A 16,116-nucleotide genomic window follows, 5' to 3' on the forward strand; every position below is an offset into this window, starting at 1 on the left:
GGGGGGATGACTCCCTTCACAAAAATATCACAGTCCATGAATGCAGAAGAAATGACAGAAGTAGAATAACCCCCGAGAAAATAAAATATCAATAGCTGCTAAAGGAAATCACATAAAGGACAACAACCAAAGACTATGTACATCATCACGTAGGAAGGATTTGTGTAAAACAAACAAACCTGAACATGATTAAGTCTTTATAAATATATACAAGAAGTGCAGGCCAGAGGAAGATGTTAAATTAAATCACAGGCAATCAGCAAAATCTAGAAAATGAGTTTCTCTATAAGGAACTCTGTGGAACTTGCAAGAAAGGAGAGTGGAATTACCCACAGATTCAAAAACTTTTAAGAAATCTATCACACTACATAAAAAAATAGAGGGCTGGGGATGTAGTTCGGTAGTAGAGCACTTGCTGAGCATGCACAAAGCTCTGGGTTCAATTCCCTTACTGTCAAAAACAAACAGACATTGTTCAGATCTTGATTCTAATAAAATGTTTAAAAAAAGTATGTACAACAGGGAAATTTAAACACTGGCTTTTGGATGACATTACAGATAGTGAGGCTTTTTTCTTTAGAGTAGTGATGAGACATTTTATACACTTTATTTAAAAAGATTTGGCACGGCATAGTGGTGCCGGCCTATAATCTCAGCAGCTCAGGAGGCTGAGGTAGGAGGCCTCAGCAACTTAGCGAGACTCAGTGAGGTCCTAAGCAACTCAGCAAGACCCTGTCTCTAAGTAAAATATGAAAAAGGGCTAGGGATTAAGTGCCCCTGGGTTCAATCCCTGGTACAAAAAATAGTTTTATCTTCCAGATACATGTATTCAAATATTTATGAATGCAATGATATATCTGGAATTTTCTTCGAGAAAACCTATGTAGTGGTTGGGAATGTGGCTTAGCGGTAGAGTTTTTGCCTTGCATGCATGAGGCCCTGGGGTCATTCTCTAGCACTGAAAGGAAAAAAGCAGGGAAGCAGAAGAGCTATATATTAAATATGTTCACCCATAAATTCATATTTGTTGAAGCTGAATAATGGTAAAATACATGAGGATGCACTGCACTATACTTTTACTTTTGTATATGTTTTGGTTTTTTTCTATAAAAAAAGTTTTTAAAATCCCTGAAAGATGGAGTACACATGTGAACAGTGATTTATTTCAGAAGACAGCAATTTTTCAGTAACTGCTGTTTTCTTTTTGTATTTTAAAAATTATACCCGTGAACATGTCTACTTTGATATCAGAAAACACAGCTTCCTGAAATCCTAAAAAAGGATATATAATAGTTTTAAAAATGAAATTCTTAGCCTGGGGATATAGCTCAGTGGTACAGTACATGCCTTGCATGTGCAAGGCCCTGGGTTTGATCCTCAGAACTAAACTAAAAGAGAAATAGAGACAGAGAGAGAAGGAGAAGAGAAGAGAGACTGTCACCAAATTTGTAGAAAAAAACAAGATTTAACAGAAGAAATTCTAATAAAACTTGTTTAAAATTAGGTAATGGAGCTGGGAGTGGTGGCATATGCCTGTAATTCCAGCATCTTGGGAGGCTGAGGCAGGAAGATCATGAGTTCAAAGCCAGCCTCAGCAATGGAGGTGCTAAGCAACTCAGCGAGATCCTATTTCTAAATAAAAAATACAAAATAGGGTTGGGGATGTAGCTCAGTGGTTGAGTGCCCCTGAGTTCAATCTCTGGTACCCCCCAGCAAAATTAGGTAATAGAAGAAAACATGGGGAAAAGAAAAATGAATGTAACAGTTTATTTAGCATTAATATTATTGCACATGGGACTGAACCCAGGGGTGCTTTACCACTGAACTACATTCCCAGACCTTTTCATTTTTTAATTTTGGGACAGGATCTCATTAAATTGCCTAGGCTGGCCTTAAACTGTGATCATCCTGTCTCAACCTCCCAACTTGCTGGGATTTTAGAGGTGTGTGATACCACACATGGTTACCAATTTTATTATTATTCAGAATTATGATTCAGGTAGTTTATGCCAAATGTATTAAACTAAAAGTAGGTCACATCTAGAAATCTGACCCCAAAGAAATCTTCCCCAAAGATAAACTTCTAGAAATAAAAAACAAATATACAGTTACTGATTGCTACATTATGCAATGGCAAAACACTGTTTTAAAAAATGCCTAGCCATAGGAGACTCATTGAATAAATTATTACATCCAAACAACAGAATATGCAGCTATAAAGAAGAATGAAAAAGCTCTCTACAAGCAGCTATAGAATTATCTCCAGGAAATATTAGATGTGTGAAAAAAAGAAGGTGTAGAATAGTATATGTCAAATGCTTCCTTTTAATTAAGAATGCAGAGATAAAACTGCATAATTCACACATACAAACACATTCACATAAACACACACACACACACACACATATAATTTTTTTTCTGTGCTGGGAATTTGAACCCAGGGTCTTGTGCTCACGAGGTAAGCACACTACCAACTGAGCTATATCCCCAACCCCAATATATAATTTTTTAAAGAAAAAACAATGAGAAGTACAGGTAGTTAGTTATAGAGGGAAGAAGGAAGCAGGGTGGAGGAAATAGGAATTGACACAGGCATGTCCAAATTCACCATGTTCTATGGCTTTGCCCTTGTAAATGTGTAAATGTGTTACATAATCTGAAAGCAAGATAAATCTGAGTAGGAAGAAAGCAATCCCTAAAATTGGAAGGCAAAATGAAACAAATGAGTCTAATTGTGTCTTAAACTGGTAGCTTAGCCATACAAGGGGTGTTAGTTTAGGTGACTTTAAAAACACAGTAATTTGATTAAACATCCCGAGTGGGTTATTCTAGTCAACTCCAAGCGATTTTGATAGTTTTTCTGTATTTACATGGCTAGTAAAAACACTGGTATGGTTATTGTAAGGTTCTTTCTCTCTCTCAATTAATCCAAAAGAAGGCAGGAAAGATGGGAAAGGAAATAAAAAGCAAATGGGACAAATAGTAAAATAATGAATATGAACCAAACCACATCAATAATCACACTAAATATAAATGATTTGAGTACTTCAATTAAAGAAGATTACCAGCTGAATACAGTGGGGCACACGTGTAATCCCAGGATTACAATCATGATTCTGAGTTCAAAGCCAGCCTCAGCAATTTAGTGAGGCCCTAAGCAACTCAGCAATACCCTATTTCTAAATAAGATATTAAAAATGGCTGGGGATGAATCCCTGGTTCAAAAAAAAAAAAAAGATTGCCAAATTGGATAAAAACACAAAATCCAATTACATGCTGTCTACAAGAAATGCATTTGCAGGCTGCCCCCCCCCACCCACTGAAGGCGCTGGGTGTGCTGCGAGCTGTCTGTCAAACCCAGGTGAGGTGGAGCCGCTATGGTCCTGAATTCAGGGATCCCCTAATTGAAAAAGAACAATATTGCAAGCCTGTGGCTGAGCTCACCGAGGAGGAGAAATACGACCAGGAGCTCACGAAAACTCAGTTCATCAAAACTGCTCCAGCAATGAAAACAAGCTCTGTGTTTGCAGACCCGGTGATCAGTAAATTTACCAAAATGATGATGAAAGGAGGAAACAAAGTACTAGCCAGGTCTCTCAGGAACCACACTTTGGAATGTGTGAAAAGGAAGCAGTTCAAGAAGTATCATGCTGCTTCTGGAGAGGAACAGGCTACCATTGAACGCAATCCCTATACCATCTTCCACCAGGCACTGAAAAACTGTGAGCCTGTAATTGGGCTGGTACCCATCCTCAAGGGTGGCCATTTCTACCAGGTCCCTCTGCCCCTAGCTGACCGACGGTGCTGCTTCCTAGCCATGAAGTGTGTGATCACTGAATGCCGAAAGAACAAGCACCGGCGGACATTGATGCCTTAAAAGCTGTCACACGAGCTGCTGCAAGCCTTTCACAACCAGGGCCCCATGATCAAGAGGAAGCACAACATGCACAGGATGGCCAAGGTGAACCAAGCCCTGGCCCAATACCTTTGGTGGTACAGGGAGAGGAAAGGTTCCCAGTGGAGCCCAGGGCCGCTGCCAAAAAAAAAAAAACCTCTGAGCCACTGTTCTATTGAAGAGCAGCTATGGTTAAGGATGTAGTTCCTTTATGAAGCAGGACCTTCTTTGCCTATTGATCATCTTTCTTTGGGGTTAGAACTGGCTCTCCCTGCCCCATTTCTTTGTGAAAAAGGAACATGTCAACTTAGGGATTTTTCTCCAAGAAACTCAGGCCCTAGTCTTCTCTTCTCTCACCTTGGAGTGGGCCTTTAGATAATATGAAAGGAAGCAATTTTTGCGTCAGAAATTATTTATTAGAAAATCTTTAATCTTAACTACTGTAACACATTATATAAGAACTACCATTCATTAAAACTGACTGGAGGATAAAAAAAAAAAAGAAATGCATTTGCAATATCAAAACACAAATAGGTTAAAAGTAAAGGATAAGCTGGCTGTGGTGGTACACGCCTGTAATGCCAGCAACTCAGGAGGCTTAGACAGGAGGATAGCAATTTCAAGGCTAGCCTGGGCAACTTAGTAAGACCCTGTCTCAGAAAAATAAAAAAGAGCTGTGAATATCACTTGGTAGTAGAATGCCCCCAGGTTCAATTCCTAGTACAGAGAACATATGTATATGACATACCATGCTAACACTAATGAAAATAAAGCTGGAGTGCTTGCTTTAAATATCAGCAAAGGAGATATTCAGACAAAGAACATTATCATGGACAAAGAAGAACATTTCATAAGAAAAAAGGGTTAATTCACCATTGGGACATAAATTTGAGACTTCTATGTACCTAATAACGTAGTTTTAAATAGGTGAAGCAAAAGAACTGATAGAAACTACAAGGTGAGAAACATAAATCTGAGAAATAAAACCAGTAAAAATATTGAAGATTTAAACAATACTATAGATCTACTATAGAACTAGCTGACAATTACAAAACATTCTACCCAGCAACAAAGGAGAACAGTCTTTTCAAGTGCGCACGGAACATTAAGATGCCTCAAATTCTAGGTCACAAAACAAATCTTAATATATTTAAAAGGATTTATATCACACAAAGTGTATTCTCCGAACACAACGGAATAAAACTGGAAATCAATAGATCTCTCTGGAAGATCCTCAAACTATTTGAAAATGAAAAACAGGGGCTGGGGGGTGGGGGGCTATAGCTCATTGGCAGAGCACCTGCCTAGCACATGGGAGGAGGTTCAATCCTTAGCACAACATAAAAACAAATGAAATAAAGGCATGATGTCCAAATACAACAAAAACAAATTTTTTTAAATATGAAATAACACACATTAAATTAGCCCAAGAGTTAACAAATAAACCAAAAGACAAAAAGTATTCTGAACAGACAACAGAATAATGAAACAAGATTGGCAAGTGACACCTTTTGAACTAGGCACAAAACGGTTCATTACTCTTGTTTCTGCTTGAAAATTTCAAACAAACCCAAAGCAAACCCCAAAAAGGGTTTAAAAATGAATGTTGTTGTGTCAGAAATAAAAAGAGGTCTCATTTTCAAATCCATAGATATCAAATCCATTCTTCCTAAATTTAACCACTACTGGGAAGTATCCTCACAGTTAATTGCACATTTTTCTTGCTCTCAACCTGCAAAAAATTGCTTTGTCCTTCCACCATCTAAGATTTAAGTAGGAAATTGCAAAAAGAAAACAAAGATTCCTGTGTCCTGAAAACACAAAGACGGTTCAAGAAACAAAGAGGAAATATATACTCACCTTGAACTTTGCTTTTGAATGTGTGACAGTCATTCTTTCCTCCTTTTGTTTCTATTCTCAGAAAAAGAAAATGGAATGAGACACCAGGATTTTCTTGAGTTATACTCTAAATTAGAACACACCCTCTTTCTATATACCACAATCTATCCCTCTTTATCAGAAAGGCAAGTTAAAAGGAGATTACAACACTTTTGCACCTTTTGTATCAAAAAGGGCCCAAGCTGTCTTGAGCCAGAATTTATTTCTGGATTCAAAGGTGTCCACTGGCGACTGAGCACTGCAGTGGCATATCAGATGTTCTAAAGACTGTCCTTGGCTCTTTCATCACTCCCTCTGCAAGCATTCCCACTCCTGGAACCCTGCTCTATTTCCAAGTGACCAGTCCTGAAGGTGCTATAAGCTCTAAAATTCTCAAGATTAGGTCCGTGGCTGGGAAACACAGAGGCTCAAATTTCTGACTTCCTTTTTCCTACCACTTCTTTGCATCCAATTCCCTTAGGGCTATAAAGTTAAAGAGAGATGACCTGGAAGCAACTCAATTCAGATTCCAAGGTGAACCAAGGATCGATACAGAAAAGAAGAAATTCAGGCCATGTGTGAAATGGGTAGCCACGGTGGTCAAAACGGGTCAAGTACTTAAGTTCTCAGAGCGGCAAAAATTCACACGGGACTCATGATCCGCAAGACTCCACCCCAGAATGTACCCCAGAAATACCAAAACGAAATTTTATCATTTTACCCCACTAAACTCATGTAAGATAACAGAATATAAAATACACGAATGACCACACAAAGTCGCACAGAATGACATTTCCATAGTCATAACAGCCAATCACAATCATCAGTTAGGTTACTGGGTTACGGCATCTATTCTAAAAGTCCAGTCAGACACGGGGCATGAACACAAGCACAACCAAGCTCCTGAACAGGTACCCACAGCCCTAGACGCCCTTCAGAGAGACACTTTTTGCTCTCTTCTCACAGTCAATAAACGGTCACGCAGACTTCCAGTACACACATGGCACATAATCAGCCACTCAAACACAACTAAGTTCAGGTCCAGGGAACACGCAGTCATAAACACTGTCTCAGCAACGCTGCCATACACATCAATCTCACCGGCGAACCCCAAACACAGGATACCAGGCACACACACACACACAAAGTGACGCGAGCAATCCAAACACTGCCACAACAGCACTACCCGCTATATACGAGGTACGCAATCACAGAGTCACATACGCCGATCTCCTGTCATAAACCCTCAGAGTCACAAACGACTCACACGAACGCTCGGACACAAACCACCGTCGCGCACGCCCATTTGTCTACACAATCACCAATACCAGGCAAGCGGTGGTGCGCTCACGAAACGGCCGGAGACTCCGCCGCACACGCAATTCCTGCGACGCCCCCTCCGCGCGTTTCCGCCCTGGCATCTCGGACACTCTTACCTTCATAGACGTGCACTTCAGCAGTCCAGGATACGGCGCCCGGGTTCTAAGTCCGACCTCTGGGTCGCCCGCCTTGGGTGCAGAACAAGCGCCTCCACAGACACGGCCCTCTCTCTCGAGGCTAGAAACCGCCCCCCCCCCCCCGCAACTCTCGCGAAGAAACGGAAATGAAGCTGAGTTCCGTACGAGGTGGCTCTGGGAAAAGTAGTCTAGGCCCAGAAAGGCAGTGGCGGGCCTGCCAGGACGCTAGGGGGCGCGGTCCACTCACCCTCTGCGGATTCCATGAGCCAGTCGCGGGAACCCTCTCTTCCCCATCGCCGCGCCCCGGAGCCTTCTGGGAGTTCCCCCCGGCGCTGATGCGCAGGCGCCGCGCGCTCAGTTCGAACCGTGGGCGCGGAGTGATCCTGAGTTTCTTCCTTGTGTGAATGAGTGTGGGACCTGCCAGCCCCTCAGGTGAAGTGAAGGACCCCGAGTCGTAGCAGGAGACTTGGTCAGAACCTCGGATTTGCTCGGGACCCTCTGTGCGTGCCTCTCCATGCTCCTGGTGTGTGTGTGTAATCGTGACTCTCAGGCGGACTGGGAGTCTCAGTGACCTTGAGTGTGGTTGTATTTCTGCCTGTGTGATTCTTCCTGTGCTTTTGGGTCTGAGTTGATTTGTAATTGAAGCTGCGTGGCAATGGGACTTTATAACCTCTGCCATAGCGGTTTGTGAAGGGTGTCTTTTTCTGGTTTTGGGGTCCGTAATTGAGTAGCTGCTGCTGGTTTGTGTTATAAAGATGTGCTGTGTGTGTGTGTGTCTGCGTGCTTGTATTTCAGTGTGTCTATAGGGGTTCAACTAGCAAACGGTCGTTATTTCTTCCTTGAATACCGATTTGATGATCTGGAAATGGTAATCTATCTGAAAAGTAATTTAGACATTTGTTAGCGCAAATACATGTACTGTAGGGAAGAATGAAAAGTCAACTTAGATTTTTTTATTTTTTCAAATTCAGTCTTCGGGTAACTTCTTCCTCAATAATTATCTTCTGTTATTAGAGGGACACAATTGTTAAGGTTGAGAAGCTGTTGAATAATAAAATAATAATAAACCTTTATACACATAGGAAGAGTAAATTTTAGTAGAGTACAGCATTAATCGGATTTTCTGAATTCTAGGTTAAACATTTGTCCCCGTTGTCTGATGAGCAAATCTTGGTTTACAGAGAGAAAGGAACTTAAGGCTGGATTGTAAGCATGAACTTTCCACTTACTTAAGACCTCATGGCCATTTTCAAAAAATAATCACAAGCTTGTCAACTTCCAGCACGAAGGAGATAGAGGTAATTCCACTCCTTCACAAGGGTGGGAGTGCTGATAAAATTTGCTCTGACTTTCAGGACTGTACACCACATACTTTTGTTTCCAGTACTGTGACTGGAGTAGCAAGTTTGATGATCTAGATTACTGACTGAACCTTGTGTGTTCAGAAATAGCTGTGTGGGGAAAAAAAAAAAAAAGTCTAATTCCACGGACTTAGTGTAAGTCAAAGAGAAAAAAAGAGTTATGTCAGAATATATATGGGAGATATATATTGGCTTTTGTTTTTTTAAGAGATGATAGATATATTCTGGTTTCAATTTGGATAGTATACATTAATCTCAAGCCACATCTCTGATTCTGGATTATCTTTTGGCTTTTGAATAGTTATGAAGAATACTTGCAAGGAAAAGGAAGCTGTCATTTAAAAATGAAAAGCAGAAATTGATAACCTGAGATGAGTAGATTCCGTGTGAATGGGCTTCTTGTATATTAAACTTGTGATATTTTATATATGTTGATACGATGTGATTACTTCAATAGAAAGTATGAGAGTTTATTAGACTCATGAAAAGGCACTTTAACCCCAAAATGTTAAGACAATTGGAAAACAGACTGCAGGAACTGAGGACATTTTTTTGTATACCATGTAAATTAGTATAAGTATAGTATTATATTTTTTAGAGGTTTATACCTCAAATTCCTTTCAGTGGTAACCTTTGATGCAAAAGGAGAGGATTTAGTCTAAGGGCAGATGAGTAAATGTTGAAGGGAATGTAAGCATTGCTGATCATTTTTCTCTCTGTAAACAAGGAAAGCTTATTAAGAAAGTGAGGCAAATAACCTAAATGGTAGAAGCAGACAAAAAAAAAAAAAAAAAAAAAAAACACCAAAACCCCAAAAAACCTTAGGACTAAAAGATAAAGGAATACTTCTGCAACAACTTTTCATAATCCTGATATGCCAATTTTTTTTCTGAACTGTCAGTTCCTGATTTATATCCTTAATCTCCTTAATCTTGTAGACCTTTAAAAATATTTAGTTCTTCAGCCCAGCAACTGGATTCATCCTAGGGGAGTGGCTGCCCCTAAATAGCATTGATAATTATGGTCTCTTTCCTGGCACTGAATCATTTTCTTTGAAATTCTTTGTAGGTATTGACAGATGATTTTGACCATTTTCCAATAGATTGGGTTTATACCAATGCATACTAGTTAGGCATTAAGCAGTAGTCCTGGGAAAGTGTTTGAGAACTATGGTATTTTTCCCTGAGTGTTTATTTTGAAAACTGCTTAAAGATACAAGAAAATTAAAAGAAAACATAATAATATACAGTGTTTATCCTTTACCTAGATTTACCGGTTTTTAACATTTTGTACCATTTGCTTAATCTCTATGTATTCACATATTTTTATTTTTTGCTCTTGCAGTTTATAAGTAAACTGCAGAAATGACATAGTTCATCACTAAGTATTTCAACATGCATCTCTTTAAAAACGAAGTTGTTTCTTCCTGTTGTAACATGAAGACATAAAAGTTTTTTAAATGATTCTTAATATAAAATTTATAATCCATTTTTAAACTTCCTCAGTTGTTTCCCTATGTGTTGTATTCTCCATCTATATTTTTAAAAATTGGTCCATGATCCCAAGAAAAGTCATACATTGCATTGGATGGGTCTCTCTTTTTAATTTCTTTAATCTAGAGCAGTATTCCCCTTACCTATTTTTTAATTTCAGGACAACTATATTTTTTTGTGTGTAGTACTGAGGTTGGAACCCAGGGCCTCCATACATGCTAGGCAAGCACTCTATCACTGAGCTATATCCCTCATGACAATATTTTTGAAGAGTGGAAGAATCTAGAATATTTATCTTGTAGAATGTCCAACATTCCAGATTTATTTGGTGGTTCTGACACAATTATGTTGTTTAAATTATATTTGGCATGAGTACTATGGGTGGTGGTGTATTCTTTAAATAATACCACATCAAGAAACACATAATTACAGTTTGATCCATTATTGGTGATTCTAAATTTGATCACTTTGGTCCAAGTACTTTGTACCCCTGATTTCTCCATAGTAAAAGATACCTTTGTTTTCTTCATTGTCAATAAGTAATCTGATGGGATACTTTGAGACCATTTCACATATAACCTGTTACTTGACTGTGTGCCAATTTAGCTTTATTTGCAAAAACAGGAGTGCAAGGATTTAGCCTGTGGGATGTGGTTTGCCAAAGTCTGTTCTAGGATATATATATAAGGAATATCATATTACTAAATATTGGGTATGTGGAGCATGTGAATATCTTCAACTTGATTTATATTTTTGTGGTACTGGGGATTGAACCAAGTGCCTTGCACATACTAGGCAAACACTCTACTACTGAGCTATATTCCCAGCCCCTGAATATTCTCAACTTTACTAAATAAAGTATTTTTCCAAAGATAATTTTCCAATTTATACTGTTTACTAACATTTGAAATTGTCAAATTTTAAGTTTCAGTCATTCTGGTAGATGCATATGTAACAATATCATTTTGGTTTTTGTGTTTTTCTGATTAATAATGTTGAGATTATTTTAAAAACATGTTTATTGGTCAGTCCTCTTCTGTGACATACCTACTAATGCCTTATATTTCATTTTTATTTTTTTTTAATTATTGTAGAACTTAAGTATTTGGGATATTTATCCTATGTATGCATATGTGTTGAAAATGTCACAGTTTAGAGCCTGTCTTTGTATTCTCTGGATCCTTTGACAAATAGAAGTTCTGTTTTAATGTCAGATTTATTGTATTTATAGCTTGTACTTTTTAAAAAATATTTTTAGCTGTAGATGGACACAATAAATTTATTTTTTATGTGGTGCTGAGAATCGAACCCTGTGCTTCACACATGCTAGGCGAGTGCTCTACCACTGAGCCACAATCCCAGTGCTATAGCTTGTACTTTTGTTTTAAGGTTTATAGTTTTGTCTTTCACAATTTATTGCCGTTAAAGAATCTCTTGGGAAATGATCTCTTTCTCTAAGGTGAAGTAGAGACTCAATTTTGTTGTTTTGTGTGTGTGCCAGAACATGAAAAGGCTTTCTTTTCTCCACTTACCAGCACCCACAAATTAGATTTTCATTTATCTTTGAGAGTCTTGGAGGGTTCTTTTTTCAATTCTATTGGTCAATTTATCATTCTCTGTACTATGTATATACACTGACAGTTTTATAGTAATTTTTTGTTTATGATAACAGACCTATTTGTGACTTTATTAATCCTGCTTGTAGCTCTTTTTGTATTTCCTTTATTTTTTCATCTTTATTATTTCCTTCTTTCTTTGGATTTATCTGCCTTGTCTTCTCATATTTTAAGCTGAACACTTAAGTAATTAATTTTTATACTTCAAGTATAAACTTACAAAGTTATAACTTTTCCTCTAGGTATTTACTACTTTGGTTGATGGTTACAAATTTTGATGTGATGTATGAATCTAATCATTTAGTTTTAATATTTCCTTTAAATTTAGACTATAATTTATTTTACCCGTACCTTATTTAGAATTATATTTCTCAAGCCTGTAGAGTTTTTTCCTGATAATCCATTGATGAACTATATTAAATATAACTGCTTTTGGGGCAAAGAAGGTAGTCTTTATAGAGCAAGGCCTTTGAAATTTTAAGATTTGATTTGTAGCCCAGTATCTGTCTAATTTTTTTCTGAATATTCAGTGTGTCTTTACAAGAATTTATTTTCTGCAGCTATTGTGAACAATATACTAAATAAAATCTGTTATTTTTCTTCTAGTCTATAATCTTACTGATTTTGTCTCTTTTATCTATCATTTCTAGAATAAATACATAAAATATCCTACTTTTTCTTGTATTTCATTAACGTTGGGTAATATGTGTATATTTTAGTAATATAAGTTTAGAATTTTTATATCTTCATGGAGAATTGAATGCTTCATCATTATGTAGTTAGTGATCACTTTATAATAGTGCTTTTATTTAAAGTTTATTTCATCTTATAGTTAGGTATGCCTGGGTTTTTGTTTGTTTGTTTGTTTGGTGTCAGGGATTGAACTCAGGAGTACTCAACCACTAAGCCACATCCCCAGCCCTATTTTGTATTTTATTTAGAGACAGGGTCTCACTGAGTTGCTTAGCACCTTGCTTTTGCTGATGCTGGCTTTGAACTCTAGATTCTCCTGCCTCAGCCCCCAAGCAGCTGGGATCACAGGCATGCATCACCACCCACCTGGCCACCTGCTTTCTTTTGATCAGTATTTTCCAGATGTCTTTTCTGCCCTCTCATTTTCAGCCTTTTTGTGTACTTCCTTTAATATATCCCTTGAAAACAACAGATTTTAATTAGATTTTGTTTATTTATCCATTTACTGACATATTTATACCTATTTCTACCATTTTATTTTGTGATGGGAGATGTATGATTGTAACTTTTTAAATATTTCTATTTCTTTCCTTTATTCTTTAGATTGTTCCCTTTCCATCCCCGTCACCCTTTTCTTCTAGTCTTTGGGAAGATAAGCATTTTACTTACATTTAGTGCTTTTGCTAAAAATTTTACATAGGTGGATATATTTAAGTTACCAAAGTCTAAAAACTTTTTTCCTGTCCAACAAAATGCTATTAAAATAATAAAAGTAATTGCTTTTACCAACTTCTGTGCTATCTTTGTGATGTATTTAAATGGAACTCAGAAATAGCAATGGGGGGGCTGGAGATATAGCTCAGTTGGTAGAGTGCTTGCCTTGCAAGCACAATGCCCTGGGTTCACATCCCCAGCACTGCAAAAATAAAAAACAGAAAATATAGCAATGGCTTATAAATTGGCAAAAGTGATTGGAGTTGAAGTAGTCTAACATCATTGTACTGCTGGACAGAAAATAAAAAGATTGGGGCTGGGGCTGTAATTCAGTGGCAGAGGACTTGCCTAGCATGTGTGAGGCACTGGGGTCGATCCTTAGCACTGCGTAAATTTTATAAAGACATGCTGTCTACAACTGCAAAAAAAAATTTTAAAACAATTTTAAGTTTAAGCTTTGATAATTTAAGTATATCTTGTGAAATTTTAAACATAAGCATCAAAATAATGCACACACACACACATCTGGAGATGTATTGTTTGATGGTTTACAACCTCCTTTAATCATTTCCCCTTCCTGTCTCTTTTTCTCCTACCTGAAGTAACATCTATTACAATTTTCTTTAGTGAGGATCAATTGCTAAAAACTCTTTGTCTAAAAACTTCTAATTTTGGGGGGCTAGGGCTATACCTCAGAGGTAGTGCTTAACATGCATAAGGCCCTGGCTTTGATCCCCAATGTCCCAAAATGAATAAATAAGTAAATGAAAAATAAAAACTCTCAAAAGTTTTTTGTTGAGTAGAATTATAAGTTGATAGTTTTATGTTTTTATCAATATTTTACTATATTTTCAAACATACAGAAATTAAAGGAGTTATACAATGAATACCAAATATATTTACCACCTAAACAGTATGATTAAAATTGTGCATATTTGCTTTATCAAACAACTAGCCATGTCTCCAGCCCTGTATTCTTCCATGAATTGATTCATTCTTAATGTATTTCCAAGTAAATTACAGACAGTATACTTATCACAACACTTTAGCGTGCACATCACTAACTAAAGTTCTAGTATCTAGTTACAGCTTTTTAGATAAAATTTACATACAATAAAATGCACTGATCTCAAATTTTCCACTTGGATAATTTTGACAGATTCATACACTTTTGCAAATCAAAATACTATCAAAGGACCAGGTATGGTGCTGCATGCCTATAATCCCAGTGACTGGGGAGGCTGAGGCAGGAGGATTACAAGTTTGAGACCAGCCTCAGCAACTTAGGCCCTAAGCAACTTAACGGAGACCCTGTCTAAAAATAAAAAGCCCTTAGGTTATGTGTACTTGGGTTTAATCCCCAGTACCAAAAACAAACAAGAAAAATATCATTGCTCCAGAAAGTACCCTTATACTTCTTCCCAGTCACTTCTCTCCCTTGTATCCAGAAGTAATTACTTTTCTTCAATTCTAGATTTTTGTCTCTTCTACTACTTCATATAATGGGATTAGAGAATACATATTTTTTTGGTAAGGTTTCTTTTACTCTGTATGTTTAAAAAGTACATGTTTTAACGTGTGTGGGTGCATATTTGTGCTATATCTCACTAGTTCTTATTTCTGAATTGTGTTTCATTGTATGACTGTTCCTTTCATTATTCTGTTGATTATCCTGTTGGGCTATCCCCAACATTATTATGAATAATGCTGCTATAAATATTCTTTGCTTATTACTTTATGTACTTATGAGGTACAGTGTTATAATATTTTTAGTTGTTGATGGACACAGTACCTTTTATTTATGTGGTGGTGAGTATCAAACTCAGTACCTCACATATGCAAGGCAAGTGCTCTACCACTGAGCCACAACTGCAGGCCCCAATGTTATAATTCGATGAATATATACAATGTGTAATGGCAATCAGAGTAGTGAACATTTCCATTTCCTTAAGCATTTTTAAATTTTTTATTAACATAATAATTATATATTATGGAATATAGTATGATATTTCAATACATGTATGCAATATGTACTGATTAAATCAGGATATTTTTCCATCTTATCATTACTTTGTGTTCATAAAATATGTTTGTTGTGAACTATAGTTCACCCCACAGTGTTGTAGAACACAACTTTTTACTTCTATCTAAATATGTTTCTAAACATAGAATATTCTACATTTAGATCTACCTTTTTTCCTGCTGTAAACATTCTTCAACATGCTTCCACCCTGCCATCGCACCCCAGGTACTGGGGATTGAACCCAGGGGCATTCTCACCACTGAGCTACATTCCCAACACTTCTTATTTTTTATGTGGATACAGAGTCTTGCACAGTTGCTAAGGCTGGCCTCAAATTTGTGATCCTGCTATCTCAGCCTCCCGAGTAGCGAGTTGGACATTCCTTTATGTGAACGCGCATTTTCATTTCTTTGGCTAAACACCTACAAGTGAAATTGATTGGACATAATTTGTAGATATATGGATAGTTTTGTAAAAAAATTCCAGACCTTATCCAATAGGGGTTATACCATTTTACTTGCCCAACAACAATGTATAAAAATATGAGTTTCCCCACATTTTCCGCAGCATTTGATGCTGCTTTTTTTTTTTTTTTTTTTTTTTTTTTGGTGGTGCTGGGGCTCGAACCCAGCACTTTACCAACTAAGCTATCTCCCCAGCCCGATGCTGTCATTTTTGTTATGGATCTTCTTGGTATTCTGTTGTGTCACAGTTTGAATTTGTTTTTCCTTAATGACTAGTGATGTTCATCACTTTTGTACGTGTCTGAATGTCTTCCTTTATGAAGTGTCTTCTCAAACTTCCTGCCCATTTTTAATTCCTTGATTCATCTTTTTATTGTTAAGCTATAAAATTTCTTGATATAACAGTTATTGCTTTTTGCAATCTAAGAAACTGTTGTCTACTGTCAGGTTGGAAGTATATTTAGATATTTACTTCTTACCTTTTCTTCTAGAGCTTATAGTTTTTAATATTAGTTCTAATAT

At 37.1% G+C, this 16,116-nt stretch overlaps 1 protein-coding gene and 1 pseudogene across 2 annotated transcripts in view; one reads left to right on the plus strand and one right to left on the minus strand.

The window, feature by feature from the left end:
- LOC124967177 (zinc finger protein 420) overlaps positions 1-7,341 on the minus strand; it is a 37,702-nt gene extending 30,361 nt beyond the window's left edge. For both annotated transcript variants that reach the window (XM_047529270.1, XM_047529269.1), the window contains exons 1-2: positions 7,210-7,341; positions 5,756-5,806 (exon numbers count right to left, since the gene is read on the minus strand). The gene's annotated coding sequence lies outside the window, so the exon portion shown is untranslated. The remainder of the gene's footprint in view (positions 1-5,755; positions 5,807-7,209) is intronic.
- Positions 3,290-4,099, plus strand: LOC124966103 (28S ribosomal protein S7, mitochondrial-like; annotated as a pseudogene).
- Positions 7,342-16,116: the final 8,775 nt, after the last annotated feature.

The sequence above is a fragment of the Sciurus carolinensis genome, chromosome 16 (genome assembly GCF_902686445.1).
Source record: "Sciurus carolinensis chromosome 16, mSciCar1.2, whole genome shotgun sequence".
In the NCBI taxonomy this organism is placed as follows: domain Eukaryota; kingdom Metazoa; phylum Chordata; class Mammalia; order Rodentia; family Sciuridae; genus Sciurus; species Sciurus carolinensis.